Below are 11,036 nucleotides of genomic sequence, written 5' to 3'. Positions count from 1 at the left end.
CTTTATGGCCACCTTTTTTGTGTATTTGCATAATCAGAGTATTTAAAAATTTTTTTTCCAATATTTGCTCTTGTAACTTGTGCCTTGTGGGATTAAATTGTATTCATTTTTTATTTCCCATGTTTAAATAAGGTGGGGTTTCCTGGGCTATTAAAAGGAGTTTACTGTTGGATGGGAGGGATGATGAAGGGTCCATCCAAGTCTTAGACCTAAATGACTCCCTCCTCTGTAGCTACCAGGTAAAGTTTAAAATATGAGCTTCCTGTGTGACCAGGTTGGATTCAATGAGATCCTTAGATGTTGTTTTTCATATCCAAACAAAAGGTCATTGCTTTTAGTATGTCTCGTATTTTAGAAGCAACTGTGGGGGACTGCATCTACTTGGGATTTGTAGTGAGCATTCTCCCTTCACATCCTCCCCTGGTCCAGTTTTCACCAACCCTGACAGTTCTTCTTTTGATATGACCAAGGAGCACAGGTATTTCCTAATTTTGTTTTGGAGAGGATTTTTGTGTTTTTTCTCACTTCTAATGTTGCTATCAACTGATCACTGAATCAAGTGAGCAAAGACACCTTTACCTCACTGTCTTACAACTCCTCAACTGTTGTTCAGTGGTGTTTTAGTGTTTTTCATAAATAGAAAGTGATTTTTTTTTTGCCTAAAACCTACCAATCTTTTCATCCATAATTACTGATTTTATAGTTATTATTACAAATAACTATTTGATTATAAGAATAGTTACTTATAATTTGATTTTAAGAATCAGATTCTTAGAAGACTCTGGTTATAAGAATATTCACGTCTTTTATTTTTTATTTTGTATATTAAAATATTTATTTCCCTAATCCTACTGAAGTTAATTCTTGTGTAAAGTTTAAATTAAATTTCTAAACACTGATTTTTATAAATGGTCAGTCCGTTTTCCTTTTACCATTTGTTTATATATCTCTTTCTCCCACTAGAATGTAATATAGTAAATTACGATACATACTTTTGTATCTCAAGGTACTATTTTATCTAATCATTCATCATTTTGCTTCAGCATGAGTGTTTTAATTGTCATAGCTTTAATTTATTTGATTGTATGAAATAAGTTTATCTCATGACTTTATTTTTCTCAAACTCGGCTGTTTCAGACTTTTTAAGGTACTTTGCTAAATTAATTGATATTTTTAAATCCTTGAGGTCTTCTCATAAACATGGAACTCATTTCCCATATGTCAGTATTTTATTAAATTTTTCTCTGATTTTCTTCATAGTTCTCATTATTAAAATATGATTTCCATTCTTATTCCATTATGTATTATCTCAATAGATACTACAACCTTAGAGAAAAATTTAATAGAAGGTAAGGCTGACCTTGCAGAATTAATTGGAAAGATGGTCATTAAAATTCATTTAAAGCCTTTGAGTATTAAGAATTATCTGTTCCTTGAATACTTAAAGGAATTTCCATTAAAACCAACAGGACTGATGCCATATTGTGGGAGGGCTTCATTTGCATTTAAAAATGTTTTTAATAGATTTTTGGGGGGACATAACAGAGTCAAAATCATCCACTTAATTCAGTCATTTAATAAACATCATATGCCAGCTCTGTGCAGTGTTAGGAATACTGAGAGAAGCCATGTTCTTTGCTTCCTAGATTCTCAGGAATTTATTTTAACAGATTAAACTGGCAAATATTCAGATATTAAATAATTGAACTAGTAAAATAGTCTGAGTTGAAGTTCTTTTGACAAACCCTTCTTCTGATGTTATAAGGACTTAAACAAATTCTGATAGGTTGAGTGTTATCATCTTCGAATGAGTCACTGATTAGCTTTCTGTTTGAGTCCTTGCCATAACTTCATGAAGAAGCATTCTTTTTTCAAGCTTATCCCTGTTCCCACCTAGCTAACCCAAGGATATTACACAATACTATTAATGCCAGTGATTCATTGTTTTAGTATTTGAGCAGCATGAAGAAAACTCATATTGACTCCCTGTACCCATCCCACACATGTGAAATCACTTTCTTAAATTTATAAATCTTATACAAATACTTTACATCTGTTTGGTCTTTTGTTACATATAAAACGAATACACAATTATTTTTTCCTTTGCTTCTCAGAATATCCAGTGCCATATTTAGGGCAAAGATTAGTTCCTCCCTTTACAATTGACAGTACTAAAACAGAATGACATCGATTCCAGCCTCCTTCTGCAAATGTCAGGGTCTTTCCACTGGACTCAGCTAAGGGTGATACCACTTTGAATCTCCCGAGAACTGTGAAGGAAGTAGTCTTCAGCTTACATAGCTCCTACGATAGGCAATGCTGATCTATCTGGGCTAAATTCTAAGTATCCCTTAGAATTTTCTCATAACTGAATAGTCCTTTACTTCTCTGTGTCAATGGTTCCCATCATTTCTTTGTAAAGATGAGCTGAAAAGAATGTGTCATTCTCCCAACTTGACATTTGGATCTTGACAAAGGAATTACGTCATGATTACATTTTCTCTTACCTCGTTAACCTTTCAGTTTTGCCCAGTTTTATCCCAATTTTTAAATTCAGAATCAAACTATTTTTTTATGTTAAGGAAGAGAAAGAAAATGTAGTCTATATAATGGAATAGTACTAAGAAATTACCAAGACATATTTTCTGCTTTATTTTGTATTTTATAATGAAAGGAGAACCATAAAATTATTTAATACCTTTGGAATTATAGTCTTTGAGTGAGATAACACTTCCAAGTGTAAGTACATAATTATGGGAAGATAATGAAAATGTAGTTCCTAGGGAGTATTTTACACTGTCTTTATTGTAAAACATGCCACTCAGAAGAAAGTATGAAATGTAAACATGGAGGTTAAGTTTAACAAATTTGTATAAAGGTGAACACCCATTCAACCAGTATGCAGGTCCAGAAGCAGAACATTTCCAATACCCTCAAGGCCTATCTATACTTATTCCCAAATATAATCCTTTTCCTCCTAACAATGTAACTATACTAAATTTTATGATAATCTCTTCTGGGCTTTTCTTTATAGTTTTTCTGGATACCTCTGCCTCTTTAGATGACATAAGTAACTGACAATATTTTTGAATTTTGTATAAGTGGGGTCACTCTTTTGTGTCCAGTTTCTTTCACTCAACTTCATGTTTGGGATCTTTCCATATTGTAGTTTGATAATTTCCAATGCTCTTTTATAGTCTATTACTTGGATACACTATTTTTTTTTTAACTATTTACTGTTGGGAATATTCGGTTTGTTTCCAGTATTTACTTTGAATAAATAATACTGTGTGTATATGCTCATCTGTCTGGGTTTGGATGTGATTTGTCTCACAGAGGTTTGTGAGTTGGAAGCATAGTCCTCAGTATGACAGGGTCCACGTGGTGGAGACTTGAAGAGCTGGAGCCTAGTGGGAGGTGGTTAGGTCTTTGGTAGCTTGCCCTCACAAGAGATGGAGGGGAATTTTCATGGGACCCTGATGAACTCCCATTATAGTGAGCTACAGAAGAGTAATTGCAGCTTCAGAACCTCTCTGACTTCCTGTCTTGCATGTGATCTCTCCTTCTTGCATGAACTCCCACCATTGTGATGCCATCTGCCATGAAGCCTTCAATAGAGCCCATCTGATGCCAGTGCCATGCCTGTCAGTCTTCAGACTATGAGATAAATAAACCTCTTATTTAGACATTACTCGGCCTCAGGTATAACAACAGAAAAATGATGAATACAGCATCCCTGTCTCTTGGTACCCACTTATGCACATTTCTTTTGGACATAAACCAAGAAGGCCACGGTTAGTTTTAATGCTTCAGACATTTTCTCCAACTCTGTAACTTGCCTTTTTTTTTTTCAAGATATGTTTAGCTAAGCAGAGTTCCTAATTTTATTTTAGTATAAAATACGTCAATCTTTTCATTCTGTTAAGAAGTTTTTTCTTGCCTTGCTGATTAAAGCTATCCCTCTACCTATGTTATCTTTTAAAAGCTCTACATTTTTCTTTTCAAATTTCTGCCTATAATCCATCTGGAAATATTATGATAGTTTCAGCTCTTGCCTATTTTTCGACAGTTTTTACAGTTAGGAATAAAAGTGTTGTGTACCTTTTGTTTGTGTCTTTTTATTGGACATATGCACCCATTCCTCTTTGGTATATATCTAAAAATAGAATTTCTGAGTCCGAGGACTGGATCATCCCAAATAATCCTAAACTGTTGTGCCAGTTTATACATACTTCAGCCAGCAATGTAGGAGATTTCTAGTTTTTCCCATCCTTACCAACACATAGTATTGCTAACCTTTTTATTTTTAATTATTTTGATGAGTAGATGCTATAATCTCATTTCAATTTTAATTTAATTTTATAGTAACTAATGATTTTGAATAATGTTTCATGTGCTTATTGTATATTTGTATGCCTTCTTTGATAAACTACCTGTTCAAGTTATTTGCCCATTTTTGAAATTTGGTTATTTGGTTTTTCTTTATTAATTTGTAGGTGTTTTATATTTCAGAAATAAGTCCATTGTAAGTACGGTACACATCTTTGTCAGTCTTTATCTTTCACTTTCTTAATGATCTCTTTGATGAACAGAAGTTCTTAATTATTACAGAGTCAAATTTCTGAAGTTCTTTTCTTTTCTGATCATTGTTATTTGTCTTGCCCCAAAAGTTATGAATATATTCTCCTTTTCGTCCAAAAGAAAGTATAAGTCTTATTGTTTTATCTTTTCTGTTATGGATTTCTAATCTATTTCAAATTAAATTTTGCTTGTGTTTTTAGGTAGGGTGTTATGGTCCTCCCCCCATGTCGAGCCAATCAACCCAGTACAATTTACTAAAAGATCATCCTATTTTCCTTGAATTCCGTAATTATTTTTGATGAAAACAATGAACACACACACAAGTGCACGCACACACACACACACATTTATAGACACTTTATTCTGTTGTATTATTGATTTTTCTTTCTATATGCCAATGCCACACTGTCTTAAGTTCTGACTTCAAAGTAAGTCTTGAGCTCTGGAGGTGCCAGTCTTTCCTCAGGATAGTCTTAACTATTCTGGGTTTTCTGCATTTCTATGTCAGTTTTAGAATCAATTGCCAATTTTCACACATATGCAAAACTTCCTTGAATTGATTGGGACTGTGTTGACTCTACAGATTAACTTGGGGAGAAGAATGTTTACTAATATGTGGTAAAGATGTTGTATATATTACATTAAATCTATTCCTAGATATTAGACTTTATGCTGTTGTAAATGGTATTTTTGAAATAAATCTAACTGTCCAGTAGATTTGTTGAATAGATTTGTTTTCAGTTAAATCTATTTCTGTGAGCACTTTCTCATAGAATTTACTTTGAGATGGTTTTGTCTTTTCCAGTCTTTCCTAGGGGAAGTCCATTTTTATTTCACATAGTTTTCCTCTTTGTCTATTTATCTAGTATGGGTTTTGAAATTTCTGATTTGAAATGTTCTTTCATATCTGTGAATTCTTATTTAATTATATTGAATTATTCAAATATTTTGGAGTGTCTTGATGCAGTTTCCTCTTCTTTGGGGTTGTTGTTTTGTTGGGTACTTTCCATTAGGACCCTTACTTTATGTTTTATTTCTAAAATCACTTTCTATTGATGTGACCTGACAAACTGTTCATGGTTAAATGTCTTGCATTCTCCTCACCCAGACAGGAGAAGGGTTTCTGTGAAGGAGGTATGTGGGGTTTTCAGGGGCAAACTATGTTATTTCGTTTCAAGGTGCTCCCTTTTGTCAGTTTAACAAAATATAGTATTATAAGTATGTGATATATTTTGGACAAAATATATATGTTTTGGACAAAATTGTTATGATTGTTATGACTGTTGAATTTGAGGTATTTTCATTTTAGTAAAACAAGACAATCTTGGATTTGATCTACAATGTAAGAATATGTTATTTCTGCATACACAGATTCTTCATGACTATCACCTATACTAATTCAAAATTTAGGTGGTATCAAATTTAGGTGTAAATATTTTGTCAGTTTTGGAATGTAAACTTTACAAAAATCTATAAAACCTATTTCTCTGAGGCCTTATTTATGAATTTCTGGTTATATATAAATATCTCTATTCTATATTCCATTCCTTGGTTGCTGTTCTTTCTGTAATAGTTATTGCAAAGTATTTATTTAAAGCTTCTAGTACCCAGGACATTAATATAGAAAGGTTTTTTCATTGTACAGTGTTTCCTTTCATTAGAGATTCTGAGAGCACTTTATAAGCATTGCCTGGTGGAGAATATTATTAGAAAAGGTCTACCAACAACAATTAAAATTCTTTTGTATAACTTCATTGGGTAAATGAAAAAGAAAACCTAAAATCTTAGGAAGACTGAAAAATTAATCTAGTGGTTTATCATTTATATTTATTCTGGACTCAAGCATTTGGAGAAATTATTTGAAAACGTTGAAGATTAATGAGAAATTTACAGAGTAAGAAAAAACAAGTGACACCAATTTATTGCAATACCTTCTACAGAGTCTGAGGTACTCAGAGATTAGCTCCGTGTATAGAGAATGTTTCAACCTGATACTTTAACCTACTAGGAAATCCATTGTTTACATGTGTTCACAGGGTCACACATCATTCTATTCTCAGAGGTCATCTATATTATTGCTTGGACTTTGTTTAGGAAGTTCATGACATCACCAAGAGCACCGTCTGTCAGTGTTGGCCAAGGTCCTCTAGGGGGCAGCAGAGTAGCAGTTGCTATCTACTTGGTAGCTGCTGGATGAGTCTGAAGGAGTCCTGGGTTGTGAGAAGAGCAGCCCTCTGGGAAAATCAGAACACGAGAGTAGAAAAGTGTCAAGATGTCAGGATCAAGAAAACATAAAAATGTAAACAGATTATGTTCTGGGGGCAGCAGCATGAGACATCAGGAAGTGAGAGCTAGATTTGTGCCGGTTAAATAAATAAAGGAACATTTACTTTTTCATCAAATGTCTCTTAAGTACCTGATCTGGGGCAGACCCTTGAGGGGCATAATAAGAAGTTAATCTGCTTGATTTTGTATTAAGACATATAAACAATGGAGCCAACAAATATCCAGAAACATAGAGATCTTACAAGTCAATTAGGGGAGAAGTAGCACAGATCCTGTGAAAAAGTATCACTCATTAACTCGTTTAATATTTCATGTGGTAAGGAACAGAGTAGTAACATTATTTTATTCTAGAATTAAGACTCCTGCTCCCAGTGCCTAAGTGAGAGTTTCCTAGAACCTCTCTGCACTTCCATTTGTACAGGACTAATACCTAGCATAGAAAATACACTTGGTAAGTAGTTGTCAAATAAATAGATGAATCAATCAATCAATTGGATTATATGAAACTAAAGACATTTGTGCAAGTTTCTTGCTCTGTATTTGCTCCTCTCTGATTCCCACCTAAAACAAATTTAAGACTGTTGATGTATATGTAAGAAAGTTAGAGAGACATGTTAACTGACAAGTCACTCTGTTCTCTAAAGCAATCAAGTATATTGAGTAGTTCAATGCTTGTGGTGTGAGAAACTAATCAATGCCATTTTTAAATGGCAAGCAGACTCACCATAGCTGAGGTTTCTAAGTCAGTTGCCTCAGGTCATAAAAAGTCTCATCTGAGAGTCCTTATGGGGTAGCATGATTGGAGAGAAGTCTGCAGTATGCCCCAGATCCTTACACAGTTGGAAAATGAAAACCGGCATTCTCAGCTTTGACAAGAAATGCTCAGTGTCTAAGGAGGATTCTCCACCTGGATTTCTGCCTCAGCTGTGAACTGCTGCGTGTGCCTGCCCATTCTGTACAAGAGGAATCAATAGTAAAGGAATTTATGTCCAGATGACCAAAAAGCACACAGCAGGATGTGGTCCAATGTGCAGCTGGTTAAAGCTTCTGGCCGGGCTAACTGTGGACTCCTGGTGGTACAGTTCTTGACTCTGTCGTCACTGATCACTGACCCTTTTGTAATTTTGTCAATGCTTACATGTCTTTACTGGAGTCTGAGCTCCCTCAGTGGCTGCTCCAACAATGCAAATACCATTTGCATTATCACCATTTTCAAACAATTGATAAAAGAAAGTTTTTTTTTCATTCAAAATTCACTATCAATATATATATATATCAATATATATATCAATATATATATATATATATATATTTTTTTTTTTTAATGCTGGTGGTTGAACCTAGTGGGCATTGTGAATGCTAGGTAAGCACTTTACCACTGAGCTACACCCCAGCTCTCACCATTACTTTTGTTAATGGAAGTTAGTGAAAAGTTGTCAGTCTTTAAATGTAACTTCAACTTTTAAAATATTTAGATGGTTGTAAAAAAATAATGACCTTAAATTTTTTATTGACTTTCATGAATGGTTTCTCATCAATGATGACAATCAAGTGTTAGAGAGTGGAGGTAAATGGGAATGGGTACAAAGTTACAATTAGGAGGTATAAGTTCTAGTATTCTATTGTATAGCACAGTGACACGGTGTGTATATATATATATATATATATACACTATATACTGTAGTTAATTGTATTATATCATGTGTTTCAAATTAGACTAGAGAGGATTTTAAATGCTCTCATCAAAGAAGTGATACATATTTGGAGTTTATGCTAATTAGCCTAATTTGATTATTCTATAATATAACCAGGTACTAAAATACCACAATGTTCCCCATACATTTATACCATTATTATTTAATTCAAAATAAAATAAAATAGAAAAAGCAATTTGAAGATCTTATTATTAAGCATCTTATTAAGAATTGACTGACAGTCACTTGAAGATTAAAACCTGAATCAGAACTTTTATTCTCATTAGCAAAACTTCAACTTTCTAATCAAATTTTTAAAGATTTTATTATAAAATTTTCAAATTAGTCTTTTCCTAATATGTTATGTTATTGTTCTTTTATGTTCAAGAGAAAATCTAGAAAAAATTTTCACCACACTATTTATAGAAGCTCCAAAATCACCTCCAGTTTTTTTTTTTTTTTAGTGTGACACACAGATATCATCATTTACTATCAGTACCAATATGTTCATGTCCTCTCCGCCTCCCCAGTCCAAAAAATGAGAAACACTTTTAAGTCTCTGAGTTCAGTTAGGACACTTGACTTTTTTTTTTCAATCTCCTGTAGAGCTGTAATTTAATTTTTTGAAGAATTTTTATTCTTTTTAGTTATACATGACAGTAGAATGTATTTTGTCATAACATACATTGTTATGGTTTGGATATGAAGTGTCCCCAAAAAGCTCAGATGTGAGACAATGTAAGAGGGTTCAGAGGAGAAATTATTGGGTTTTGAGAGTCTTAACCTAATCAGTGAATTAATCTCTGATGGGATTAACTGAGTGTTAACTGGAGGCAGGTAGGGTGTGGCTGGAGGAGGTGGGAATTGGGGCGTGACTTTGGGGTATATATATTTGTATCTGACAAGTGGAGTCGCTCTCTCTGCTTCCTGATCATCTCTGATTCCTGATGTAAGCTGCTTCCCTCCACCACCCTCTCCCACCATGATGTTCAGCCTCACCTTGAGCCCTGAGGAATGGAGCTGGCCTTCTATGGACTAAGATCTATGAAACTGTGAGCCCTCAAATAAACCTTTCCTCCTTTACAGTTTTTCTGGTTGGGTCATTTAGTCACAGCAGCAAAACAGCTGACTAAAACAGAAATTGATACCAGGAGTGGGGTAGGAATGCTTCAGTCATGGCTAAGGGTGGGAACTCAACAACTTCTGGCAAAGTAAACTCATCAGAATATGGGAGGTCAATGTCCCCAGCCCTTCAGGCTCCTCCCACACATTGCCACCCCAACTTTCAGGATCCTGTTCTTTTCCAAGCAGTGCTCTCACTTTAACCGTAGACACCTTCCAAGGCTGAGAGTTAAACTTTCATCTTAATTTAGCCAATTGCAGGATAAGGGTTTGTGTTTGGTTTTCAGCAACGTCAGCCCTGTGACTACAAGACAGAAGAGTCTCCTTCAGAACACATTCAGCAGTTTTCAGATCAGTTATGTGCATCTGCAGCTGAGAAACTGAATTTCTGAGCTTATCATTCTTCGTTACTTTGTCCAGTAAAGCCAGAAGCAACCAATCAAAATCATCATATTTCTTAGTTTTTCAAAACTGTCCAAAGGTATCATGTATAGAGTCATTAAATGATTTGGTTTTCATAAGTGGCAAAATGGGAGCACTAAATGCATTTACTTTACAGATCTCTTTGAACAGTTCACACCAAGGATTATCAGTGCTCTCTGTAGTACCAGTAGAAGAGATTTTAGTTACTTCAGGTCTAACCAATTTAGACAGCCAACTACAAAACCCATAAAACCAACTAAGAAAATTTATCCTTACAATTCTGTTTCTCCAGAGCCTCTCCTGGTACCAATTTCTGTATTAGTCAGGGTTCTCTAGAGGCACAGAATCAACAGGAAGTATGATCGTAAAAAGGGGATTTATTAGATTGGTTTACATGACCTGAAGCTGGATGGTCCACAATGGCCATCTGTAGCTGGAGAGCTGGAAGAACCAGCAGCTGGGCAGTCCAAGAGGTGGAAGCCCCACAACAAGAAGGATCAATAGTGCTATCCTAGTCTAAGACCAAGGCTTCTGGAAACTCCCTGGAGAATCACAGACAAGAGTCCACTTTGGAGGAGTGAAGAAGCAAGAGTCCAATATCCTCAGATGATCAAAGAAGCAATCAAGAACCCATTCAAGAAGAGTCGAGCTTGCATATGCATCTGTTTCCTTGCTCTTCAAACTTTTATTCCATCTAAGCCACCATCCTATTGGATAGGTGCTGCCCACACTTAGGGAGGTTCTCCTGTTCACTATCCCACATTCCAATCACTCCTAGACATGCCCTCATTGACACACCCAAAAGCTTCTTAATCATTAGCATCTCTTACTCCAATCAAGTTGACAATTCATATTAACTATTACATACATGGAGTTTGACTTCCCATTCTTGTGGTTGTACATTATGTGGAGTTACACTGGTCATGTTCA

The sequence above is a fragment of the Sciurus carolinensis genome, chromosome 9 (assembly GCF_902686445.1).
Source record: "Sciurus carolinensis chromosome 9, mSciCar1.2, whole genome shotgun sequence".
In the NCBI taxonomy this organism is placed as follows: domain Eukaryota; kingdom Metazoa; phylum Chordata; class Mammalia; order Rodentia; family Sciuridae; genus Sciurus; species Sciurus carolinensis.
The sequence above is the reverse complement of the archived record's forward strand: the minus strand, read 5'-3'. Positions refer to the sequence as shown.